We start from the raw sequence: 17,907 nt of genomic DNA, 5'->3' as shown, positions 1-17,907 counted from the left end.
AGCTTCAAGGAATGCATGGTGTGATTATTTCTCACGGTATGGTAATTCTTGGTAGCGCTCGATGTTCGGGAGGTCTTGCGATTATTTCTTAACATATACATACACATGCCCTAGATATTTATTTACAAGTTTTATCTGTCTATCTGTTTGTTTATTCCGGCTAATTTCAGGAATGGCTGGACTTTTTGGACTTTCACTGGCAGATAGCTGATGCAATAAGTAGTAACTTAGGTTACAACCTTTTTTGTTAAATTCAAATGCACGCGAAGTGGCAGTCGCAACTGGTTACGAAATAATTCCCTTACTGCATCTATGACTGTTTATTTTCAAAGTGAAAATTAAATATATTGAAATTGAACTCACGACAGCATGAAAGTAGATAAGGAACAGATCACATGTTTTGCCAGTAGAAGTTAAATGGATTCTCACACCACTGTTTGCGACTCACCCGCGACTTCGAATAACGTTATATGTATACAATTTCAAATTTATTTTACTCAAATAATTACAAATGAGTCATTTGGCCTGGTAAAATTAATTAATGACTGTATTTTATGCTCAGAAAATATCGTAATAATTATGTACGATTACTTATTGAACTTTATAAGAAAAATATTTTAATTATAATTTATGTATTAGGTCACGAAAATTATAATTAATCTAATTAATGTCATATCATTATAATATTGTAGTAATTAAAGTAATTAATTAATAATTTAAGAAGCAGTTTTAATATTTTATAATTAATAATACTGTACACAAAAAAGAGCAGAGATGGCCCAGTGGTTAGAGCGCGTGTATCTTAACCGATGATTACGGGTTCAAATTCAGGCAAGCATTACTGAATATTCATGTGCTAATTTGTGTTTATTCCATCTCGTGCTCGGCGGTGAAGGAAAACATCATAAGAGAACCTACTTGTGTCAAATTTCATAGAAATTCTGCCACATGTGTATACCACCAACCCGCATTGGAACAGCGTTGTGGAATATGTTCCAAACTTTCTAATCAAAGGAAGATGAGAACTTAGCCCAGCAGTGGAAAATTTACAGGCTGTTTTTGTTGTTATTGTAAACTCAACATTGGAATTGGCTTCTTAAATTGGATTTTCATACACATTTAAAGTATACTGTTTCTAACTTGTATTTTACGTTAATCTTTTGGAATTACTGCTTAGCAAATCCTAAGAGGAGCTCTTGAATTCGTAACGATGCGTGTGTTTTTCAAGATAACAACGTCGAGAATATTTTAAGTGTCTTCAAACGAAACATTTCGAATACTGAAAAATAAGAAAAATATTTTTAATCACTTTATATTTAATATGCCTTTTTTGATATACAGTAAGGATACTCGTGACATTTTTATCATTCCTACGTTGTAGGCTTTTTGTTTTAATAAAAAAAACAATTAAAAAAATAAAAAAATTGTTGCAAAAATTTTAATTAAATTAGTATATTTTTATTTTCATTAATATTTAGTCAAAATAAAAAAGAAAAACTTAATATAAAAATACTAGTATATTTTCTCTTTGAAATAATGTCCGCCAAGCATTATTGCAATGTCTTTTATCCATTAGTATTATCACAGACAGTTTACAAGTCACGTATTTCACGATGATATAGACATGATACGTAAACTCGAAAAATACTCACAAATTAAGCACAATTTACTATAAAATAAGATGTTGCAAAGAAATAGTGTAATTTCTTAAAAACCTTTTGTTTTTAGAATGAGGTCAGCGAACCGTTTCACCCGAGAAATTAATTGAAAATCTTTGCCAATGAGTAGAGATATTTGGCAAGTGTTTGATGCACTGGCATAAGCTCAGATATTATTATGACATATTACATAAATATTGTAACATAATTATAGTTTTAATAATAACATACAATAAGAACAACATTTTTAACTTTGTGATCAACCTTTTCAAAGTATAGGAATGTTTGAAAGTGATTAATTATTGTTTTATATAAAATATGAATACAAAGGAGTTTGACTTTGTGCTACACGATGAATGATGAAGTTCGATTATATAAATGTTATGGTCAATGATAACATATCATTTATTAAGTAGAGTAACTTCTTTGTTTATTTCCTAAAAAACCGGAAATAAACAATGAAGTTACTTTACTACTACTACTTTTTGTATAATTTTCATTTCTTACATGCGACAAAGTAATATTTTAATCTATACTTATAATAAATCTGTAGGGAGGTCAATTCTGTACATGAAATATTTCTCCAAAATAACTATCAGAGATTGAAAAGGGGTCGATACTGATGACAAAAATGCAATCAGCAAAATTTTTGTCTGTCTGTCTGCCTATCCGTATAACCGCTATAGAAACAAAAACTACTCGACAGATTTTAACGAAACTTGGTACAATTAATTTTCATACTCCTGAGCTGGTTATAGTATACTTTTCATCACGCTACAGTCAATAGGAGCAGAGCAGTAAAGGGAAATGTCAGAAAATGGGAGAAGTTACTCCATATTATAAGCTTCCGTCGCGTGTAATGGTTAAAGCTACATATAAAATGTTCTCCTTAAAATTATGTAAAAAATATCCCATGACAGCCTATCTCTATCTTTGATGGTTGACTCACAATAACACGTGTCACTCCCAATAGCTTAGTAGTACGAAGCTTTCTGATTATATTTGTCTATTCCTGCGTTTATAACACTCTCAATCATCTCAAATTAAAAAGTTAACAGTATTAACTATTAAATAAAAAAGAAGCATAGAAATCGGTATAGAAACACCAAAGTTATACATGAAATACGCTAACAATAAAGCTATCGCACGTGAATACTAAATCTATACTACTATATAAATCTCTAGAGTCTGACTGTACATTTATTTTTGTCGTAATTAGTCATAAGTATTCTTTTTATGATTGACTGACATAATTTTTACCATTTAAGACATTTTTGTCTGTCTGTATGTTCAGCTATAACTCGAGAAGAGATGCATCGTACATCTTTATAAAAATTGGTATAAAGGAAAAACATGTGCTTGCGTAAATGATGTGTGGATGTGTGTATGTATGTGTGTCATCGATAAACTCAGAAACAATTTGAACGATCATTAAGATTAAATGAATAAAGAGATTATGCTATCCCAATTGATGTAACTCGCCACCAGGTAGCGCCGCGATATAAATATATCAACACCGTTCAACCGATTGTCACGAAAATGAGTTCTTTTTTCACGGAGAAAGTGATTATTTCATCCGTATCATTAAAAATAACCAACAGATGACCCTTACGAGTATCACGATGCATTTCTATGCCGTTCAACAGATAAGTATAAAATTTAAAATAAAAAATTAAAATCATTGATCATCATTGAATCAAATAATTTATATAAATAGAAACAGCCATGCCATTGAAGAAATAAAAGATCGGAACATCAATAATATATGCGCAGCGTCATCCAAAAGAGCTACGGAAACAACATACCAACAAGGAATACGTTAAGAAACAAATAGAATCCGAATTTCTATTTTGAGAGTTGCCAAAACAGTTAGTCAACGCAATGATCAAGTTCCAGATCTTCGAACAAGCATCTTCATCAAGAGATACTGAAAAACCTGACGAGCGAGCCCAATGACTGGATGATCAACGATTAAAATAACCTAAGTCAAGAACTAGAACCAATCTCAATTAATCCCGATGTGATCATTGGTTCAATGAATATAGTATGCCCATACTGTCACGCTATGATGTTTAAAATAAACAGCTTATATAGTGGTACTCCACTGGCAAAATGTATTTACCACAACTGGTTGAACCATCAGAACCTCTTCTTATCTCCGTTACGGGAACTACTGAGGAGTCTGAATATTTCCTTAAGCATATTAGAAATTACAATTCTTGCTTTGAAATGACATCATTTGGAGCAACGAATATTGTACAATTCAATAATTTCGCGTCTACGTTTAAAGTGATCATATGATTGGTTCACTTCTTCCACTATCTAAATAAAATCTCCAATTTCTGGACATTTATTCCATTGACTATGTAGAAAAAGATTGATCTTCGATGCATGTTCAGTACCACAACTAATCGAGAAATCATCACTAAATTTAGGATTAGGCTTTATGAAAATAAATGTTTAGTTAAAGGTTTTAAAACTGCTCTAGAAGATGAAACAACAAATAATTCTAAGTTATTATCAATGCAGATAGAACGCCATTGAATGCAGAGCATTTTAATGCTGCCGTAGCTCCTGAAGTCACAGCTGTAGTTGTCGGTACAGAAATTACAAAACGAGGTGTTGTTATCATTAAGCGACACAAAAACAATCAAGGTGTCGCTGAAACACATCAATCGTATGACAATTATTACGATTATCCAATCATAGATGGATATCATCTCGGACTGTATCAAAATATTCTCACGACAGGCTCTGTGACATCGAAGAGTTAGTTGTATGGGTTTTTTTTTGCATATCGTATAATGATTAGAGATAATCAATGTAACCATACTCTGAAGTGTCGTCAACTGTTTTAACAATTCTTTGTTGACATGTACGCTATGGTCGAGAACGAACGATTAAACTACATTCGATACAACCAATCAAAACTCTGAGCCAAAGAGTACATTTATTTACGAGATACAATATCGAGTGATATAGTATCTGCTGGTATTGGACAAAGATCTTCGTACAGTGGAAGTCCAAGACATATGTGCGAATATGCTCAGGATGCTTTGATGTACGTTCGCAACTAATGACAAGGTTGTAAATGTAATAACATCGATATTTTACCGGATAAAAGAAGACGTGTTGGTTTGATGCAAAAAGTTGACAGACTATAGAAATTTAATTAAAAACATTTATCGTACCTATATAACATCGTATAAGTTTATGGGTGTTATGACCAATCTGCAGCCTATCCTATCGAGAACACCATTGAAGAAGATGAAATAGATGACGAATATTAATTTTTTTTTTATAAGAATTTGATAAGATCTCGAATGTTTCTTGATTTGTTGCTTTATTATTTGTACATTGTTGATGATCAGTAATTAATTACAAAATGAAAATCAATTATTTTTTCTGCGACTAATGCCCAGCGAATCGGGCGGGTATAGCTAGTTAAGAATAAGACTACTAATCAATTCGATTAGATGAATTAAAATAAATAATAGTTTGAACTATTTAGTTCTCATTTAATGCCAATAGATTATTATTCTTATTGATCATCAGATATGAGTTTAACTGAATTGAATTAATAAACACTCAGCCGAGTAATCACATTACGATATTAACTGAGTTAGTCGTTAGTGCACTGGCAAAATTGAACAATACGGATATCAAGCTGCTAGGGTTTGCTAGAATATTCCTGACAAAAATAAGCGATAATTACTTCAGATTATTTTATATACATGTGTTGACAAATGCACACACACACGCAGATATATCTATACAGTTTTTTAAATACATTCTTTTATTTCCGGACTATAACAACAAGATTTTTAAGATACCAAAAATCAGACCTAGTGCAATAATTTAAAATAAATTTCCGAAATAAGAAACTAAAAACAAGTGACTAACGAATGTCCCCTTGTGTTTTATTCAACAAAATTTAGTTATTAAATTATTCAAATACAAAAATGCTACAAAGCGCTCCGGCTATTTCATTTCTATTTGGAAAACCCAAAACAGCAAAATTCACCAGACCATTGTTTGTAAATTGGCGTATTTCACTCACCGTTATAATGCTCTTGGAGTTTTTCATATTGTTCGCAAACATTCAACTTTCAACAATAACTGGCGTTCAATTGATGTAATTGAAACGTTTTACTTTATTCAATTTTTGTCGTTTATTTTCCTTTAATGTTGTTAATGAATAAATTAAATATAAAACAGGTGAAGCAAATAACACTTTGTTTTCACTTTGAAAATTATGGGATCATATTAATTTATACTTGAAAATAATAAAACGAAGTTATATGTAAAAACAAGAAACGAATTCTGAACACTGAAACTTTATCAATGAATATTTCTTACATTTGATAGTCTTCAGAGTCGCATACAAGCTCCAAATTTTTGTCAATAAATGCCTGCTCAATTTCGGATGCCTAATGAAAACAGTGACCTGATATTTGCCCCTTTGTCCGATACTTTGATCCCTCTTTGCAATGTTTATTGCTTGCGTTCCGATGCGCAATATTCTTTGCCTCACAAAAAAGTTAAGTCTTATAAGCGATTCATATAATATACGCTATTGAGACATATTAAATCCATGCTCCAAATAACATTATATATTAAAAACTATATTTTTTTATGTAATGTTGTAGTTGAAATTGCTCTGTTGGTATGTCTGTTACAAACTATTACTTTAAATAGATTTAGATCATAATGTTGTTATTACAATAAAATAAAATATTTTACATATTGTGATGTAATGATTGTTTTTAGTTGTGTTGTTATATTGATTGATTTGATAAGTTGCCTCGTTAAGGATCAGACTTTGAATGGCGAGATGGGCTGACAAAATTACAAATGTTTTAGTAGTAAAGCCATTGTTTCAGCATTTATAGCTTGTTACTTAATAGTCCGTAAATGTCACAATGTTGGACAAACAGTTCTTATCTTAATAAGGAGTATTATTCGAGACTTATTTCAATATATTTTCCACTGTGGGTTAGCAGATACACGTTTCTGATATACGATATTTTATTTTACCATCGAATGTTGTATGAATTTTAATTGAGTAAGGATAATTACAATTACAATTATTATTAATAAGGTTTTACTAAGAAACTCAGAGGAAAATTAATGAAATTTTAATTCAGTTTTATTAGGTAGCCTGTATATTTATCTGTTACTCGTAGCTAATAGCTTAGGTCAGGGTAGGAATAGTTATCTCGCTCTCGATATTATTGTAAGGCAGAGCAAGGGCACCCTGGCTGTTGTCCTTTTGACATACCATACATCACAAATCACTTGAAGCCGACTAAACGGTTCAAAACTTTTGCCGGCGATTTGCGTTAAGTACGGACTAAAAACGTTTTTGTGTTTGACCTGTAATTATATGCCGTATTCAAAGGAAATAAATCTTTGGCATCCGCATAGTTATCTGGATTTGTACAATAATCATAACAGCATACGTTCCATAATTGGTAAAAGGCAAAATACTTTATAATAATCGATCCCCGAAGTCACAAGCAAAAGCTAGTTTTATATAAATGCTATGAAATCATTGAAACGAATTTGAAATAATTGATCAAGTTTCATTCCAGTATAAGTCATAGGAGTATTGTAAAGATTTTAAATAGCAATTTACGACATTCCGAGCGAGTGGTTCAAACTTCATAAGATGAAGTTGTAGAGTTTCAATGGAACCTTAAAATATATATCTTTGTAATATTCACGCTTAACCGAATCTTTTAAGGAACTTTCATCTGAGCAATTATGCTACGGTAAAAATAATATTTTATGGCGTGGAGCTGCGAAGCAATATTGCTTTTTTTTTTAATTTTTACAGTGTAGTTAATATGATCTAAAATAAAATTTATTAATTTATTTAAATAGACAATCGTATAAATATACCTACACAAAATACAACCATAATTTAACAATGGGCATTAGTTTTTTTCAGGTTCAACTTTTAGATCGTAAAGGAAAAAGTGCATTTGTTCTTAGATGAAAATCCACCACACGTGTCAATAGATGTCGGTATAGTCGAAAGAATAACTCCCAACTTTGAGGAATGGCGTCAAGAGAAGGCTTTTGACCATATGGGCTTATATTGAAGTGTCGGTATGGATAATACCTGAAGTTTGCTTACACAAAGACGGAACGGTTGGCTAGTATAGAATATATTAACGACCTTTGTTTCATTTTCTTGAGAGTCATCTCAACACAAACCCTTCAAGGAATAGCACTCTTGTTTAATATAATAAATTATACGAACATAAAGGTGAAAATTTAGTTAATTTTTCTACGGTGTGTGTTCATTGTATATTAAAATGTCCTTTAAAAGAAAAAAAATGTATATATTTACTTCACAATACATCCTTATTTCTGAAAGAAAAAATGTATTTGTCAACATATAATAAATTATACGAACATAAAGGTGAAAATTTAGTTAATTTTTCTACGGTGTGTGTTCATTGTATATTAAAAAGTACTTTAAAAGAAAAAAAATGTATATATTTACTTCACAATACATCCTTATTTCTGAAAGAATAAATGTATTTGTCAACATATAAAAACGTTGATAATCGTATATGTAAGTGACGTTTGTGTTAAATGACCAGCAAATTTCTTCAAAGGCCGCTCTCAAACATAATCGACTCCAGCTTACTTTTGCCCCAAAAAACTTAATAAACAATCATCAATCAACGTTTTGAGGGGTAACGGAGGCTGAGTTCATTTGTAAACTCGAAACGGCACGGTTTAAGGGTACGCCTCAACTGCTTTCATTAACAGAAGGGCACTTCTAAGAGCATTGGAAATGTGGAACTGTTACCTCTCGTGATAGAAATCTTGTGGAAAAAAATTAACTTATTAATTCGTAGTAGCGTAATAGCGTTATTTTTCTTTAATAAAGTGAAATCTTTATTATGAAAGAATAGTTTGAAGTTATAGTTGTATAGATATCGATAACAGTATATCATAAATTTATATATGTATAAAATCTAAATACTAACACTGATTTATCACGAAAATTCAGAAACAATAACACTACCAAACTTGTAATTTGGTAGGTAGATTCCTTACAGAGTGTATAAATCCGCTCAGAACATAGATTTTACGAAACACTACCATAATAGTGATTGTAATGATCTGTGGTTTTTAAATTTAGCACGGGTATAGCCGCAGTTTGAACTAGTTTAATATGTATAATATATTCAACGAACAAAAAAATATCATATTTTATTCGAGTAAGCCTTTTATGACTAAAGTAATAACAAGTTTGGGATGTAGCGAAAGAATATTTTTTTGATGATATCTTATGATATATTTTTGATAACATTTAGTAATTACTTCCATAACTTCAATTCAATCATAAATTATAGTTCAATAAAATCCCATATTATGGTAAAGTCAGTATTTGTATCTACGGCTTTTAGTGCTTTACAAATATAAGAATATGAAACCTCCGCCTCTTTTGTCTTGGGCTGTTGCCCAGAAAAACCTAATAACTTTTATTATTTCGAGGACGATACATTTAACAATATCGAATACCATAATACTATTAGAGTAAATACTATTAGAAACATTATATGTAGTTATTAATGGTCGTTATTTGATTTATAAAATTCTTTTACTTTTCAACAAACTAAGAGAACTCATTTGTCTTACTTAGATAACATAACAAGACCGAGGAAATAATAGACGAAGACATCGATTGAACTTTTAATTAAATAAAATGAGTGCGACGTTACGTAAGTATTAAATGGTAAAACTACTCGCTCTGAAACATTTGGTTATTTTAACACGTTCATTGCGGAGCAAGGTCTATTATGCCTCGTATGCCCTTGCGGTACGGCTAAGAAAAACAAAGATTTATCTGTGGCGTGGAATTTATATATTTTAGTTTCTTAAGCTTTACGGGGTTTAGTAATTCCCGTACCGGTCCTATGATAGTTTTAAATTTATCATTGTTGAGCGAAGGCCTTCTCTTCCTTTGAGGAGAAGGTTCTGTCCTAATACGCGTTGATGGATTCACGTGTGATAGATAATCGTTGCGATAAGACACATGCATGTTTTTTTCACGATATTTTACTTTTCTGCACGAGATGAATTATAAACCCAAAATAAGCACATTAAAATTCAGAACTTGCCTGGATCTTAACCCGTAATCGTCGGTTAAGATGCACGCGTTGTAACCACTGGCTCATCTCGGCTCCGAGATGGCATACATATATATAACCCAAATCCCACATCAATCAAAATATTTTTTATATAAGTAGGTTTATAAAAGCACCTTGGAATCGTCATATTACGGCGTTAAATGAAATTTGAAACTTCAGTAATAAGTATATTTAAAGTAATATAAGCGCTGCCACTTTAAATATATATTTGAGATTGTAATGTGATTTCTCAAAAATATAAATGATTTTACTACGAAATTTGAGATGCACAAGGAACGAACATAAGGCTGCTGGTTAGTAATTTTTTAATGTCATTGTATTCCAATTTCAAAAAACCAAGTTACATTTGGCAAGTTCCTAATAAAACGATTTTCGTATTCGACTAACATTTTATTTCAAACCCAGAATAAATACTCACAAGTAGAAGATGCCACATTTACCTCGAGCACAGACATAATGTTTTGTTATCACAGACTAACACCCACTCATTATACATTTTACCAAGATTAAAGTTAAAAAAACCTGACAAAGAACGTCTGGGTCCTAAAGTTGCGAAAATAACGATTTTATAGATTAGAGCACTTTCGAAATTAAATGAATAAATCTACCTAATTCATAATATACTTATATACCTATATTTAAATAATAATAATAAACGTTTTTAGTTTTTTTATGGTTCTTATCAGATGTAAAATGTTGCGTTATTCTTTTTTTCTTATCAGATGTAGAGATATAATCGATGGACAAGCTTAATGCTACATAGTGAAATAAAAAAATTGAATTATATTTTGAACTAACGACCCCCCCGTAGTTTCTATTGTGATGTAAAACTTTGCAGGCTTTTACATCACAATAGAAACTTCTAAAATGATCAGTGTTTATCAATTATGTTGTGCTTATGTCCCTATGTCCCTTTCTACGCTTAAATCTTTAAAACTACGCAACGGATTTTGATTGAGGTTTTTTAATAGATAGAGTGTTTCGAGAGGAAGGTTTTTGTATATAATACATAGACAACATAGTTAAGTAACACTGATAATTTTAGAAGTTTGTAATGTGATGTCGTAAATTAATAAATTCTGTAGTATATTTAGTACCAGTATTGCACCTGTGCGAAGCCGGACAAAAACATATACACAAAAACCTTCCTCTCGATTAAATCTATCCACTAAAAAATACCGCATCAAAATTCGTTGCGTCATTTTAAAGATCTAAGCATACATAGGAATAGACAGCGGTAAACGACTTTATTTTACATTATGTTAGCGGCATATCACATGCCGCTAAACATGGGTATATATTATGCCTTTACAATAATACATATTTGTATTTAGCGGTAGAATAAATTTTAAATGCATGTTAGCTAAATAAAAGCTGATATTCTCTCTATTTTGATTTATGTATTTATTATACATAAATAAAAACAATTCGTTTTCATTACTATTTATTTATTTCGCATGTAATATAAACAAGCTCATTTAGTTATATTAATTCGAGATATAGATTAAATTATAGTGTCAAATTGCATTTATTGGGGTTACACAAATAATTGGTTAAATTTGTGAACATTTCTGTTTTTATATTAAAAGTTATTTATGATGGTCGCATAAAACAGTGTATTGTTAGGGCGTTAACCGAATATGTAGTCAAGTTTATCTATGCCAGTGTCGTATTTCGTGCAGCGACCGAGCGTTCGTTTGATGCTTTTGGCAGCTTAGCATTCGTCTTACTTTAATGTATCATACATAAAAAATGCTTCCGACATTACATTTTAACAACATTCAAACTCTACTTATATTAAAAAGATTTATCTTATTATAATCATGATTTACAAATAACAACAACCTGTAAATTTCGCACTGCTGGAAACATATTCCACCACGCTGTTGCGGGTTGGTGGAAAACACATGTGGCAGAAATTCCGTGAAATTAGACACATGTAGGTTTCCTCGCGATGTTTTCCTTCACCACCGAGTACGAGATGTATTAAAAACACAAATTAAGCACATGAATATTCAGTGATACTTGCTTTGGTTTGAACCCGCCATCATTGATTAAGATGCACGCGTACTAACCACTGGGCCATCTAGGCTTACAAATAACTCCGAGTTGCCTAAATGTACCATTGCTGTGATAAGGCATAATACCTTTTTAAGCAGATCTTTGGTTATTCCAACACGCTTTTCGATCGCAGATAGATAAGTAGACGTGTTATAGATTTGCAGCATCCTAACTTTTTTTTCCTTCCCTTCTAAGTATTACACGAATTATAAGCACATAATGGTTAATTCAATTGTGCTTACCTGGTATTGTATTCGCAATCATAGGTTAAGATTCAAATGACCTAACCATTGAGACATATCGTAAAGTAAAGTAAAGTAACAGCCTGTAAATTTCCCACTGTTGGGATAAGGCCTCCTCTTCCATTAAGGAGAAGGTTTGGAACATATTATTTCACCACGCTGTTTCTATGCGGGCTGGTGAAATGCACATGTGGTAGATTTTGGATGAAATTAGACACATGCAGGTTTCTCCGCGATGTTTTTTTCACCGCCGAGCACGAGATGAATTATAAACACAAATTAACCACTGATATATAATGGTGCTTGCCTAGGTTTGAACCCGCAATCATCGGTTATGCAGATGCACGCGTTCTAACCACTGGGCCATCTCAGCTCAAGATCATATCGATCACTTTTTATTGAAATAAAGTAACTCATAAAAGTAAAATAGAGCATAATTTATAAAAAGCTAATATTAATAAAATTATAAGTCAGAATAAGGAGAGTCATTGGACAAATATCATTAATTCGTCAAACTTAAGCAATATAAATGTCACGAACTTTGTCGATATTAATTTCGAACTTAAAGTAACATTTGATGTTCATCTGTAGAATATGGATCTAAAACCATTAAATTGAGTCTGTTCTGGCGTGTATCTAAAGCAAGCTTAACTTATTTATTGTAGTTTAGTATTAGTAAAGTCTAGCAGCCATACATACGGGCTTAGGGTATTGTTTGAAACTTTAGCTACGTGGCTGTTAAACTAGGCTTGAATTCATCATAAATATCATTAGCTTTCTTTTGTTTGTGGTTGATGTTACGTGTTTTAATTAATTACTGTCATGTACACGAAATGTAATGAAATATTTGAAATTGTGGAATAGTTACACTAACTAATTTATTTTTTGAAAAAGTAGGGAGTTTGATATTAAGTACTCATCTATACATTGAAACGGGCATTTCATGAAGTATGATTGTTTTTATACCATACTAAGAGACGAAAGTAGTTGAATACTTATAATTTAAATAAGGTTTATTAGAACAATGTTAAAATAAAAGCTATCACAAAATATTCCAATAAATTTGAGGGTAAATATCGAATGATTTCTTAGTTTTGTTTTCACATAAAATCACATATTGGTACGAATCTATTATGAATATATTGTACATATATCGTAATATTTCGCTTCATTTACACGGATTAAAGAAGTAACAAGCGTTGCTTTTACGTCATAGTTTACATAAAATGTATGAAATATGTTCATAAATTCTATTTTTCTTTACAACCATTGTCTAGACGGTATGTTTTGTATTTCCAGGAGAATGCTATCTGAAACGCGCTGTTTGCTACAACGCTCATTATTTTTAAAGTGTGTTTAATTTCTCGTCGCATTCATAGCACTTGTCTTACGTATATCAAGTTTGAAACGCAGTTTTGTAAATTAAATTTTCAGTTTGAAATGATCGAAATGATTATTTTCTTTTGATATTATACACATTAAATCCATATTCTGTCTGTCCGTTTCACTTTCATGCCAAGACTACTGGACCGATTTAAATGAAATTTCGTATACAAATAGTCTAGAGGCTGAGAAAGGATATAGGTTATTTTTTTAAAACAAAGGGTTAGACCTTTTTGTGTGCCAATGGTCATCGTAATATTTTCATATTAATTTGTAAATATATTCATGATCTACGCGAGCAAAACCGCGGGTAACAGCTAGTAATATATAAATATAATTTGATAGTAACTTATTAACTTTTCGTTAAATTTACCAAGACAACCTTTCATTGAAATGTCGGGGCTTAATTTAATATGACACTTTTCTATTGTTCTATTCTTGTGTCTAGTAAAATATTAAAGCAAAACCATTTCCCACAGTCATATAAACTAACTACGTAAATTTAATCCGAGTTTTTTTTTAATTGCTTTAACATCTGGACCACGACGCTAAAAAGGTTAACAGGCGTCATTATTTCGTACAAGACATAACATTTTAAACAAACATTTCTATGTAATTTGACAATTAAATATGGCCTGCACTTTTCTAAACGAAAATTAGGTGCCTGCAGACGTAATTGGGCCAATTAGGCGCCATAGTTAAGTTATGCTTCAAAGAACGCTTAACTCTGGCAGGACAGTAATTAGGTAACCTACATTACTTTTCCAGTGTAAAAAACTTTATTAAATATTTTTTAATACTTTATAATATTTTTTTTTAGTTTTGGCAGTTACATATTCCGACAAGATGTCGCCACGGAAATCACTCGCGAAAAACATTAATCTAAGTTATATTTAGCAGAGTATTTTAGCAATGTAATTACATTTTAGGGTAAAATGATTTGTCACGACAAATCGATAACATCTCTAACAACGACAATTACTTAACTTACTATTAAACCAGTGATGGGCTAATTATTCATGATATTCAATTAATTTTATAATATAAAATACTGCCATTCTTAGAAATGAATTCGTAACAATTCTTATACATTTAATTAAACAGCTCTCTTTGTCATTATACTTTGAACTTTATATATTTTTTTCTTTTCTTCTTATTCTTAAAACCAGGTCAGGTTTGGGCAAACACCGTGAAATAAAATTCAGCGTTTTACGTTCAAACAATCCATTTATATAACTTTATTAAAGCTTTTAGCGTTATAAAGATATTGATCACGTAATTTTTATTTCAATTTTCATATTAATATTAGTAAAGTAAAAGAAAGAAACAGCTTGTAAATTACCCACTGCTGGGCTAAGGCCTCCTCTTTCATTAAGGAGAGGGTTTGCAACATATTCCACCACGCTGTTCCAATGCGGGTTGGTGGAATGCACATGAGGCAGAATTTCAATGAAATAAGGCATATGCAGGTTTCATCACGATGTTTTCCTTCACCGCCGTGCACAAGATGAATTAGAAACACAAATTAAGCATATATACATAGTGGTGCTTGCCTGGGTTTGAACCCGAAATCATCGGTTAAGATGCAACCGTTCTAACCACTGGGCCATCTCAGCTCATATTAATATTAGTTTAGTTTAATTACGTATTTAATTTGACTATATTTTTTGTTAATAATAACTATGTAAGTATATTTTGCAACTATGTCATTTTATGTATTAAGAAAATTTACTCGTAGCGTTATATTATATAAGCATTCTAGGTAACAACATCGCTGTACTCTTGATTACATACCACAGATAGCTCTAAAATTGATCGGTCCAAGCTCATAACATTGACACGGAAACATAACTATAAATTTATAACAATATAATATCTAGATTGGTTACCGCATATCCAGTATAACTGTTGTATAACAAATACAATATTCACAAATGATGGTTGAGCATGTGTATATCATTAAGATTATAATAAATTTGATTGGCTAATATTTTGTTAGAGATGTGTGGTGTGATTGATTTGTTGTTTTATATTTTCCAAGCATTGTTTATTGACGACTACTGAATTTTTTAAAACTTTTAACGCTTACATTTTATGTAACGGATTATAACGTTACTATTTATTTTTATGTTTATTTTATTATTTATTTTTAATTGAAAAACTGTATCTGTATTGTTTTTTATCGCATGGTTACTTATATAATAACGTAATAAAACTATAATATGTTTTATTATATTATACATGCTGCGTTTAGTTTTAAATTTAAATGAACTATTTTTTTAATATTGCGAGGCAAAAAAATTAAAAAAATATATTTACATAAATATAAAATCATTATGACAGTTGATGTTTATTGTGGAATCCGAAAAACAAACTAGGTAATCACTGGAAAAAGTTGAATGAAAAATCATTTCAAACGATTTAATAATTGGCACTAAAAAATCACAACTTTTGTATGTGCTAATAGTGCAATTACAAAATGTTAATGTACAGTTTTGCTTAAGAGCTCTTAACAAAACTGTCCTTCTAGCTAATTGGGTAACCCACATCAGTAGCGACACAAAAAAACATAAATATTTTTCATCTCGGCTGTTGCCAGTTTTTAAACGCCAAGAGACTTTTTAAACAAATTTATAACGTTACTACACCAACACGTAATTCACTATTTTTTATATAATCCATACTAATATTATATATACAAAAGCTTTCAGGTTCAATCCACTGAACTGAACCGAATTAAACTTGCACCCAAGGAGAAACTATACTATTCTTAATACCTAATACTTATCAACAGCTGTAAGTTAAGAAGTATATTTATGTATTACAGAAAGCCAAGATGGCCGATGCTTAAATCTCAGGAGTTCAAACTCAGTCAAGCTCCACTGAATTCACAAGTGCATAATTGCATTTATAATTCCTCATGCGTTCGACCGTAAAGGAAAATATCATAAGGATATCATGCATGTGTGTCAATAAAATTCTTCCACATATTTGTGAACCAACCCGCGACAAGGAGCGTCGTGGAATTAGCTTTAAATCTCCTTAAATGTTGAGCCCTTGTTGAGTTTCAGACCGGCCATGGAATATTTGCAGGCTGTTACTGTACTATGTATATACACATATATAATTGTATTGACAGATCGAATTAAGCGTAGGTCGTATATTATTTACATAACATAACTTTGAGTGGTTGCAGTGTATTTTCAATCGTTTTTAATTTTTAACATTATTTATTCGAAAATTCGATATTTTATCTAAGTTGTAATTAAAAAAACCTTCACTGTTTTTTTTTTTCTTTTTTAGGTCTTCGGTTAAGCCTTTTTTTTGGTTTTTCAGATCATGAGATAAATAAATCATCGTGTTAATAAAGAATAAAATAAATCTTGGACAAAAAATAATTGGGTTAATTAATTTTCTTCAAATTTATGATAGAAATGCAGCAACATTTGCATGACGATATCCATGATACTTCAGCGTAAAAATAAAAAAAACTCCTGTAATTCTGCTTTTAGAATTACAATGATTGATCATGAAGAATACAAAGTTGCTTGTTCAGTCGATGAAATTGTTTTACACGATTAAAAAATATTTAGTAATTATTAAATATTTTTCACTTTAATTTCTATTATATTATATTATATTATACTGTCGTTTTTTTAATTATAATTGAAAAATGAACCGCTTTCATAATAAAAAATAAGAGTAAAGTAAATCTTATTTATAAATTAAAAGCATACAAAATAGCAAAAATAAAAATATTTAAATATACTTAGTTTGAATTTATTTTTGCCTCATTATAATTCGTTTTCCAAAATATTTTAAACTATATTTCACAATAAAAATAGTGTTACAAATTAATTTAAATCTTTATTTAACTCAGTTTTAAATTTTAAATTACTATCCAATATTCAAATTAAAAATGGAAAACTGTGAAATAATAATTCAATTAAGAATAAACGATTCATAAAACTTTAAAATTTAATTCAAAAATTCAAAAATACTTACATTTTTACACACCACACTATAGTAATAAACACGCACTTCCACTGCACTCCACTCGTGTCCTAATCACAGCGTTCCGTTTACACAAGAATCGGGTTACCTCAACAAGAGGCTGCGTGGTACTGAGTCCGATCGGGATGGCTGAGAGCCGAATGACGTACTCGTCAACTATGTCAGCGTACACTGCTGCATACTGTCTAATATAAATTGTATTTTGGGCGCTATAATATACAAGAATAAATAATAATAATTGTACATAATTTTTTCGGGTTTACACTTTCCATATTGAAAAAGCGATCTCGTTTTATCAATATAAAAGTGACTGTATATATAAATTATTCGTTACGAATTGAAAATCATTAAATTTTAATTTTTTTTTTTAAATTA

The 17,907-nt window shown here is 30.6% G+C and overlaps 1 protein-coding gene across 1 annotated transcript in view; it reads right to left on the bottom strand.

Annotated features, from left to right (window-relative positions):
• Positions 1-17,631, bottom strand: part of LOC124534879 (cell adhesion molecule 1-like) — a 45,100-nt gene extending 27,469 nt beyond the window's left edge. The window contains exon 1 of the mRNA XM_047110921.1: positions 17,524-17,631. The gene's annotated coding sequence lies outside the window, so the exon portion shown is untranslated. The remainder of the gene's footprint in view (positions 1-17,523) is intronic.
• Positions 17,632-17,907: the final 276 nt, after the last annotated feature.

Source organism: Vanessa cardui, chromosome 13 (genome assembly GCF_905220365.1).
Source record: "Vanessa cardui chromosome 13, ilVanCard2.1, whole genome shotgun sequence".
In the NCBI taxonomy this organism is placed as follows: Eukaryota; Metazoa; Arthropoda; class Insecta; order Lepidoptera; family Nymphalidae; genus Vanessa; species Vanessa cardui.
Note: the sequence above shows the minus strand (reverse complement) of the source record. Positions and strands in the feature narration are given on the sequence as shown.